Source organism: Berghia stephanieae, chromosome 9 (genome assembly GCF_034508935.2).
Source record: "Berghia stephanieae isolate SIO BIC M18660-M18661 chromosome 9, UCSD_Bste_1.3, whole genome shotgun sequence".
In the NCBI taxonomy this organism is placed as follows: Eukaryota; Metazoa; Mollusca; class Gastropoda; order Nudibranchia; family Aeolidiidae; genus Berghia; species Berghia stephanieae.
Window position 1 is genome coordinate 13,163,032 of NC_088368.1, and position 8,783 is coordinate 13,171,814.

The window sequence follows — 8,783 nt, forward strand, 5'->3', positions numbered from 1 at the left end:
TTTTAGCGTAATTTTTATAGGTCTTAAAGAAGAAAATGTATTTGATATGGTATCAACACGGTCCAAAATCTCTATTCAGTTAAGACAAATTGATTCAAAGGTTGACATATTTTTTTACATAATATTGATAGCGGAACAGCTGAGAAAAACATGAAAACACGCACCATACATTAAAAAAATTGACTATTAATTATTGTTCCATACTTTCAAAGCACTTTTCAATGATTACGCATTTGCAAAGAAATGATAGGGTTTTCCAATGAGAGGAGTGGAATAATAAATCACGGTGGAACTCGAACTTTGTTTTCAACGCGCACTCGCAAGCTCGTACAGCGGTTGGGAACACGTCCGGAATTGGATTCAGTAGTCTGATGTCACGCCGCCTGCAACGGCGGCCATCTTGTTCTAAACAAAGAAAATCATCTTCATGCTGGCTAGAACTTTTCATATGTCTTGTGATCAGAATGTGTAAAGGTCAAAACATGATCAAATTTATGTGTTTTTTTTTCCCTCTGGATACGCTTTTATGCTCGCCGGAGAAATATTTCATACGGGCATCCGCCATTGTTCCGATAGTTTAGAGCCAGTGCCACTAAGTTACCATGCGTCATTAGGAAGGAAGTGACATTACGACTGTTGAAGAGTATTCCAAAAGGCAAGAGTGTAAGAATCGTATATTATTCCACCCCTCTCATTGGAATACCCTATCATTTATTGGTAAATACGTAATCGTTAAATAATAATTTGTATGCGTTGAATAAAAAAAATTATTCAACGATTGCAGAATATTTTCGCACATTTTATTGGTGTGAAAAAGGTGTAAAACACAGCTGACTGGCAATTATAAATAATCTTTTGGTGCGCATAATACATATCCAACGTTTTTAGTTTTGGGTCAAATTGTCATTCAAGCAGAAAGGCAAAGATACAAATTATTGTGAATAGAAGTACCTACGATAGTCAGATTTATTATTCATGACGCGTGTTTTTTTGTTTTTTTCTCGGTTGTCCCTCTATCAAAAGCTGTAAATATTTGTGTCAAATTCTGAATCAATTTGTCTTAACTGAATATAGATTTTGGATTGTATTGATGCCATATCAAAAAAAGTTTTCTTCTTTAAGACCTATAAAAAACTACTCTAAAACCGCTGTCATAAAATTAGAGATTTTACACTGTTAAATGTGTAAACAAGTTACGCACCACAAAGTAAGAAATGAATTCATCGTTTTTCCAAAACATCTCTTGCTGACACGGTAGTTCCGGTTTGTGATTATCAGTTCACGTCATACTTTTAAAAACATATTAGGCTCATACTCATGAACGATGCGATATGATACGATACGAAGTCTCTATCGGTTCCACTCTCGTAAAGCTGCGAAAAGAACTCGACTTGTATCTATCGATAAGTCATTAAAGAGGACGGCTAGGAGAAGGATCCTAGACAAATTTGATATGGATAGCATACACATATGTATGGAGCTTTGTGAACGTTAACATACATCCGACAAAGAAATGGAGTCTGATAATTCTGGCAGAAAAAGGCGCATGGGTTCTGGACATAGGATCTCTGTTATTCTTTCAGGTGATGAAGATACTGGATTTAAAAGGATACCATGAGATTTTTTCTTCTCTGTATCATTTAGAAGGTAAAGAATATCATACCGAGAGTAAATACAAAAGAGTATGAAGACTGGCTAAATACTGTTTGCTGCCTCCCTCGAAGCACCCAGCTGTATTGTATTTGATAACGCTACCATTTGATGACCCCTGACTACTTCAAGGCTCCAATTTCAGCAACTGTAAAAGCTGACATGATTTCGTGATTTCAATCAAGCAGCACTGCATATTCTGATCTTTTATCAAAGGTCTAACTATACTGCTTAGTAAAAATAAACGAACCAGAAACAATTTTCAAATCAGACTGTCTAATCAGGGAGTTTTGACACGCGGTTGATTGACTTCCCCCAGCGCAATCCCGCAATCCAATCGAGGCCATTGGGCTTAAGTAGAGGGAAAGATTGAGAGGAAGAATACAAAATTTACTGTCACCGACGAGACAATAAAGTATATAATAAGGGAAGACTGGGAAAGGTATGCTTCAAGCTTCGCAAACTGGAGGAAAATTACATTTTACTGGATAGAGTGATGCTCGGAATCTTTCCGTAGTCGTTCTTTATCTCCTTTTCATCATCCTCGTCATTAGAAGGTGATGATTGATGTGTCCAGTATTTCGATTTGCTGTTGTTGTAGTTGTTATTGTTTAACACATGTACATATTTGTGGAAACACTGTATCATAAATTGATGAATTTCTACTTTTGACTAGTCTAGATTAAATTTATGTAATCCTCTTTGGCATAACCACAAGCTATTTCTCAACATTTGCAATCAAAATAATGTTGGAAGCGCTAATGTTCATTTTCGTTTATATTCATCAATAATGTTTATTGATAGTTATAAAAAGTAGATGTCTGATAGTTACAAATTGCCAGTCGTTCCTTCATATTCCTTCACGGTATGTATATCTTTTAAGTTTCAATTAACCGGACATTTCATTTTAACGAATGTAAATCTTCTATGAGTTCCGATCCTTACCTGTTATCGATCTTAATTTAGCTGTACTGAGCGAAATCCTTTTCTGTTGTTTTCAAATTCACGAAAAATACTTTTTAATTAAGAAAAATTGTTTCAGAGGTTCATACAAACTTTTTGCAGCTGTGCATTGAGGGTTAGCTGAGAAAAAGAAGAATAACACTCGGCACTTATTAAAAATCTAACTATAATACCATACCATTTGGTTACAAAATATCTAATAATCCTACTTGAAGGGGTGGAATAAACTTAAATACTCGCAAGCTCGTTGTGTTATTGGGCACGATAAAAATAACTCCTTTAATAAATACAAAGAGATGAAAGAATCGTATACTCTACCCCTCAATCGATTCCAATTTTGTCATCTTTGAATGAAAGACTCTTCAAAAACATTTAAATGGTACTCATTGTAAAGAAACTAATTTTTTGGGTGAAATATAACTATGAATAATCTGACGTCACAAATTATTATTGTAAACATATCACTACGCGTTACTATTTAGGGATAGGGATGGAATAATAATGATTGTTACACTGAAATTCTCTGAACATACACATTAACAACAAATCGGCCAGAAATATCGTCCTTCAAATATTGCTCTATCAAAAGGGCCCTCATCTTGGCAAAAACTCGCAATCTGGTGACTGAACTGTAGTGTCCCAGCTTTGAGAGTTTTCGTCAATATTCGAGTCATTTTAATCGATCGATATATATATGAAGAACGATATCTCTGGCCACACTGTTTAAAACGTGTTTTTTTTTCAGAGAACAGAAGTAAAGACTGTGCTATATTTATTGATCAGGAAAACACATTAATGCTATTATACTTGAAATTTAATCAAATTCACACGGTTCATTTTGATACAATACCGTTCCGACACGGACGGTCACACATTTCTTGGCATACCTTTCCGTCTGAGGTGGAATGTGGCATAGCTTGGTTCATCTTCCTGCCAGGCCGTCACGTACCCAGCTTTCTGAAAATCTGTCCATATCCATGGGAAATCGTCAACGGGCTTAGCATTTGGGTAACCTTTTCTGGCCTCTGGTAATTCCTCTTCTCTCTTGCCTGTGAGTAATGGGAACATGGCGGCAGGTGTGCCGTCACCCAAGATGGCTTCACCCTAGAGAGAAATGACGCCAGTGGTGATGAAAATGTGGTGGTCATGGTAGTGGTTGTGGTGTGGTTGTGTGGTAGTGGTTTGGTTGTGTCGTTGTAATGTGGTTGTGTGGAAGTGGTAGGGATGGTTTAGTGCTGCTGTAGTTGAATGGTGGTGTTGTAGTTGTGTGGTGGTGTGGTTGTTGTGTGGGTGTGGTATGGGGGTGGTGGGTGGTGCGCTAGTGGTATGGTAGTGATGTGGGAGTGGTGTGGTGGTGTGGGAGTGTTGTGATGGTGTGAGAGTGGTGTTGTCGTTTGGTGTTGTGGTGTTGTAGTATGAGAGTGGTGTGGCAGTTGTGTTGTGGTATGAGAGTGGTGTGGTGGTGTTGTGCTCAGTGTCTGTGTGTGTGGGGGGGGGGGGGGGGGGGGGGGAGTGGTGGTGGTGTGGTGTGGGAGTGTTGTGATGGTGTGAGAGTGGTGTTGTCGTTTGGTGTTGTGGTGTTGTAGTATGAGAGTGGTGTGGCAGTTGTGTTGTGGTATGAGAGTGGTGTGGTGGTGTTGTGCTCAGTGTGTGTGTGTGGGGGGGGGGGGGTGGTGTGGTGGTGTGGTTGTGATATTGTGGTGTTGTGGTAGTGTGGAAGTTTTATAGTGGTGATGGTGATGAGGTGATGATGATGTAGTGCTGTTGTGGTGGTTGATTATGATGTGATAGTAGGAGTATGGTGATGGTGGTAAAGTGGTGTGGTAGTGTCGTGGTGGTGTATCAGTGAAGTCGTTATCTGTTAGTGGTGTTGTGTTGGTGTGATAGTGGTAAGCTGATGGAGTATCATGCTGTGGTGGTGGTGTGGTAGTTGTGGTGTGCTTGTGGTGTGGTCGTGGTGGGGACATGGCGAGATGTTATGGTGTCATAGTGAGGTGTTATGGTGTGTTGGTGGTGTTGGTGTGGCACTGGTGGTGTTGTGGTAGGTTTGTGGTGGTGTGATAATATGTTAACGTGTGGAGGTTTGGTAGTGGTGGTGGTATGGTGATGGTAGTGTGGTAGTTGTTGTGGTATGGTAATGGCGGCGGCGGTGGTGGTGGTCTGGTAGCGGTGGTGGTGTAGTGTTGATGTTGATGTAGTAGTGGCGTGGTGGTTGTGGTGGTTATTTGGTGGTTGTTTGGTGTTGGTGTGGCGATGTCCTCATGGTGTGCGTGATGTAGAAAAGATGGTGGTTTGGTGCTGGTGGTAGTGTTGTGGTGGTGTTGTGTGATGGGTGTGTCAGTGGTGGTGGTGGCGTGGTGTTGGTGTTGTGGCAGTTGTTGCGATGTGGTAATGGTTGTGGTGTACTGGTGTACTGGTACTGGTGTGGTAGTGGTGTTGGTGGTGTGGTAATGATGGTGGTGTGGCGGTGATCGTTTAGTCGGGCGGGGTATGAGTGTGTGATGGCAGTGGTGATAGTGTTGTTGTTGACATTTTGATGGTGGCTATAAAATTGGTGCTTATGCGGTGGTGACAATTGTAAATATGATAATGACCATAATGATGATGATGATGATGATGATGATGATGATGATGATGATGATGATGATGATGATGATGATGATGATGATAAAATGATGACGGCGATTTCAATAATAATGATGATGATGATGATGATGATGATGATGATGATGATGATGATGGATGATGATGATGATGATGATGATGATGGCGTCAATGCTGAAACCTCTTACCTTCATTTCTATAACCTTGAGTTCTTTGACCAGGTATTCCCGAGTCAAAGGTAAGTGTCGCATCCATGCCATGCGAGACATGGAATCATGGCCAATGATAATGACGTCAAGATCCAGTCCCTTGGTGGATACAGTATTCTTGCGATGCGCAGCCTCGGGGTTCAGCTTGATGCCCGCTTGATAATTGCTGTTTTGAACAATAATGTTTAAAATATCCTATTATGTCAGTCTAAAGGAAGCCGATTCTTTTTTTAACCTTCTCCTTACCACCTATTGGAAAATCGTCACATTTGTTACGATCGTCACTTTTCTCACCCAGAATTCATTTCTTTTTGCTATAGCTACTCATATAAAAACGTGACATTCTGTAATAGAGCTCATATTGTCGTGTCATGTGTAGAATGTGCTTGTTGCTTTTCTGTTCGAGTAAGATATTTCTGTTTTTGTGTTGGGTGGGTGTGCAGTTTTGGGGAAAATTCTGAAAATGGCCGGTAAGGAGAGGGTTAAAGATTAAAATAAAAAACAAAAAAACAAAAAACAAACATATCATGAGCCTTTCAGTAGCGTGATATAGATATAACGAAGATAACGTCCTCGGGTCTTTGTTATTGTTTTTTTTTTTTTTTGCACTCCGCGTTTATGAGTACTTCTCACTAAACTGTATTAACCAGACTATAAAAGTTCATGGTTACACATTTTTTGTGTGTTGGTTCGTTCTACTTCCGGATGGCAATGTTGTGAACTTCTTAGCCAAGCGCATACCAACTATACATCACACACAACACACACACACACACACACGCGCGCGCGCACACACACACACACAAACTACACGCATTGAGAACACACTACTACATAACAACACGGATGACCGCTAAATCAACAACACAACGGAAGTAAGGACTCTACTGGACAGATAGAGTTGAGGGTGTGGACATAAGTTAAACCCGGGTATTATCCACCCGAAACCATCACATTGAAAGCATCAAAGGGGCAATAATAATACTTGATGTTATTAATAGATGAAAACTGTTGAAAACTTAGTGTAGGTCTGAAATCCTTAAAGTAATTAAGTGAAAAAATTATTTCGAATGCAACGATTTGCTTAAAAACGCCAAATTGACAACTTTTTACAGTGTAGAAATTGGTTGATTTTGAGAGTGTTAGTGTCGTCGGTAAACTTTTTATGATATCTGTTTGACTTAACGAACTTTCAAACTGACTTTAAATTATAAAAGGAAATCAAGTTATCTGTTTATCTATCTGTAAAAAATACATTTCTAATTTTCAAATCTTTCAGTAGAGTTGTGCGCCGTACAATTTTTTTTTTATTTACTCAGATAAGCACAACGTTCTCCACAAGGCGAGACGGTCTATATTTTTTAAAGAAAGGATATATATATATATGATACCCATCACAACAGAACTCCTTACTACTACGAAAATTCCCGTAGAACTACGGCTAAATCCCGAGGTGGATATATTAAAGATTTTTAATTAAATGCCATTTCTTGAAAGCGAAGTTCTGGTGCCAGAGCTATCACATAGAGTTAAAAATATTTTCCCCCACGCATTATAAGGACAAACTGGTGATTTTTAAGGGTAGTTAAAATTTTATTTACCCTGGAAACTACTTATTGATTACATTTTCCTATTTCAAGTAGGCAGGTCTGCTATGATAAGTATCAGTTCCATAGTCAAAATAAGACAAAAAAAAAATAATTTTGATTTTAATCAATAATCCATACAATTTGATGACAACATACATGAAAGCGAGAAAAAAAGGTAAATGAAACCAAAGCATAAAATGATACCATAAATAATCATAAAAATACAACATTGAAATACCATCAATACTTACAATAATAATAATAATAATAATAATAATAATAATAATAAATAATAATAATAATAATAATAATAATAATAATAATAATAATAATAATATAAAAAATAATAATAATAATTGATAATTGTAAAAATAACAGAAGCGCCACAGCAATAATATCTAGTATTGAGAGTTCTTTTTTTTTGCGGGGGGGGGGGGGGGGGGGGGGGAGGTGGAGGGTGGTGGGATCAGAATTTAACTGAAGACAATTGTACTGGTTTAACGACAAGTATTACAGATTCATGTTCGGGCCAGGGCCGAGAAATATCAATTCAGATCAAAAACGAGTGCAACATAGAAAGGCAAAACATGAGCACATGGAAAGAGAAAGGTAATGGTGACCTCTTAACCCACCAAGGAAGGCCAAGGACCTCATCCCAAAGTCAGACTCCAAGTTGTGACCATCGTCACAAAACGGTACACTGGCGAGATGGACTGGATACTGATAATTTTCTGAAATATGATTTCTATTAGGATGTTTCGTAAAACATTCAGAATGTGGAAAGAATAAAAATTAAAAGATTCCTGAACTTCTCTGTTGGAAATTTGAACAAGTTCTCTTTTCCCGTTGCTCGACTTTTTGGCATCTGGTACATCCACCTGAACATATTACCGATTTGAGATGATGGTTCAAAAAACAGTTTTTTTTAGTTTAAAAAACTCACGTGTATTTGGATCCATCTTTGGCCGTACACTCCACTTTATAGAAATCGTGTTGCAACATACTCCCATGTTTCACGTCCTCTAGAACAACAGAATCTTCCCTAGTGTCAAAATCCGTTATCCTTTTCAACGGCGTCAGTCGACACGAAATGTCATCTCCGTATTTCTTTTTGGCCTCTGGGGTGATAGAAAACTGCCGTTGCGCAGACTCACCCAGTCGAATGCACCTTCTCCACAGGAGACTGGATCCATCTTTTTATAAAACTGCATCAAGTCAGGATCTCGAAGTTTGAGGTTCGGGATGATGCACCCGGTCTCCGGGCCAATGTCCTCAAATCCCCTCCTTTTCCATTTTCACCTCCCGACAACGATGATTCACCCGAAATGGAGTGACCTCGGTTTGATAATGGTTGATTGAAGTCAATCGCTAGGAATCTCAAGAAGAGATAGACAAACGCATATAGTGATATGCCTATGATCGATATACAGACGTACCGTTTTTTAGGGAAGCAAAAAAAGTCATTGTTTTGTTGCTATTTTCAGTTCTTCTTTTTTCTGAGGGAGAGGTAGTAATATCTATGCAGTGGACTGTGTAATGTGTAGGTTTTTTCCCCTTTTTCTTTTCTTCTCAAAAAGAAAGAAAGAAAAGAAAATGAAAACTTTTTAAATCACTTTTTTAAAGACACAAAGATGTTTGCTCTTTTTTGTTTTTGTGTTGGGGTGGACTTGAAGATAGTCACGAAACTATTCACATTGTATTCCAACGTGGTTAGTTGTAAAGCGCATACGATTGAGATGAAGGATGTTTTCAAACTCTGAAATGTTCT

General features: G+C 38.5%; 1 pseudogene across 1 annotated transcript in view; it reads right to left on the minus strand.

Annotated features, from left to right (window-relative positions):
- LOC144979306 (uncharacterized) overlaps positions 1-8,223 on the minus strand; it is a 29,194-nt pseudogene extending 20,971 nt beyond the window's left edge. The window contains exons 1-3 of the transcript XR_013646660.1: positions 7,959-8,223; positions 5,406-5,592; positions 3,501-3,717 (exon numbers count right to left, since the gene is read on the minus strand). The product of XR_013646660.1 is annotated as an uncharacterized LOC144979306 (transcript). The remainder of the gene's footprint in view (positions 1-3,500; positions 3,718-5,405; positions 5,593-7,958) is intronic.
- Between the last annotated feature and the right edge of the window lie 560 nt (positions 8,224-8,783).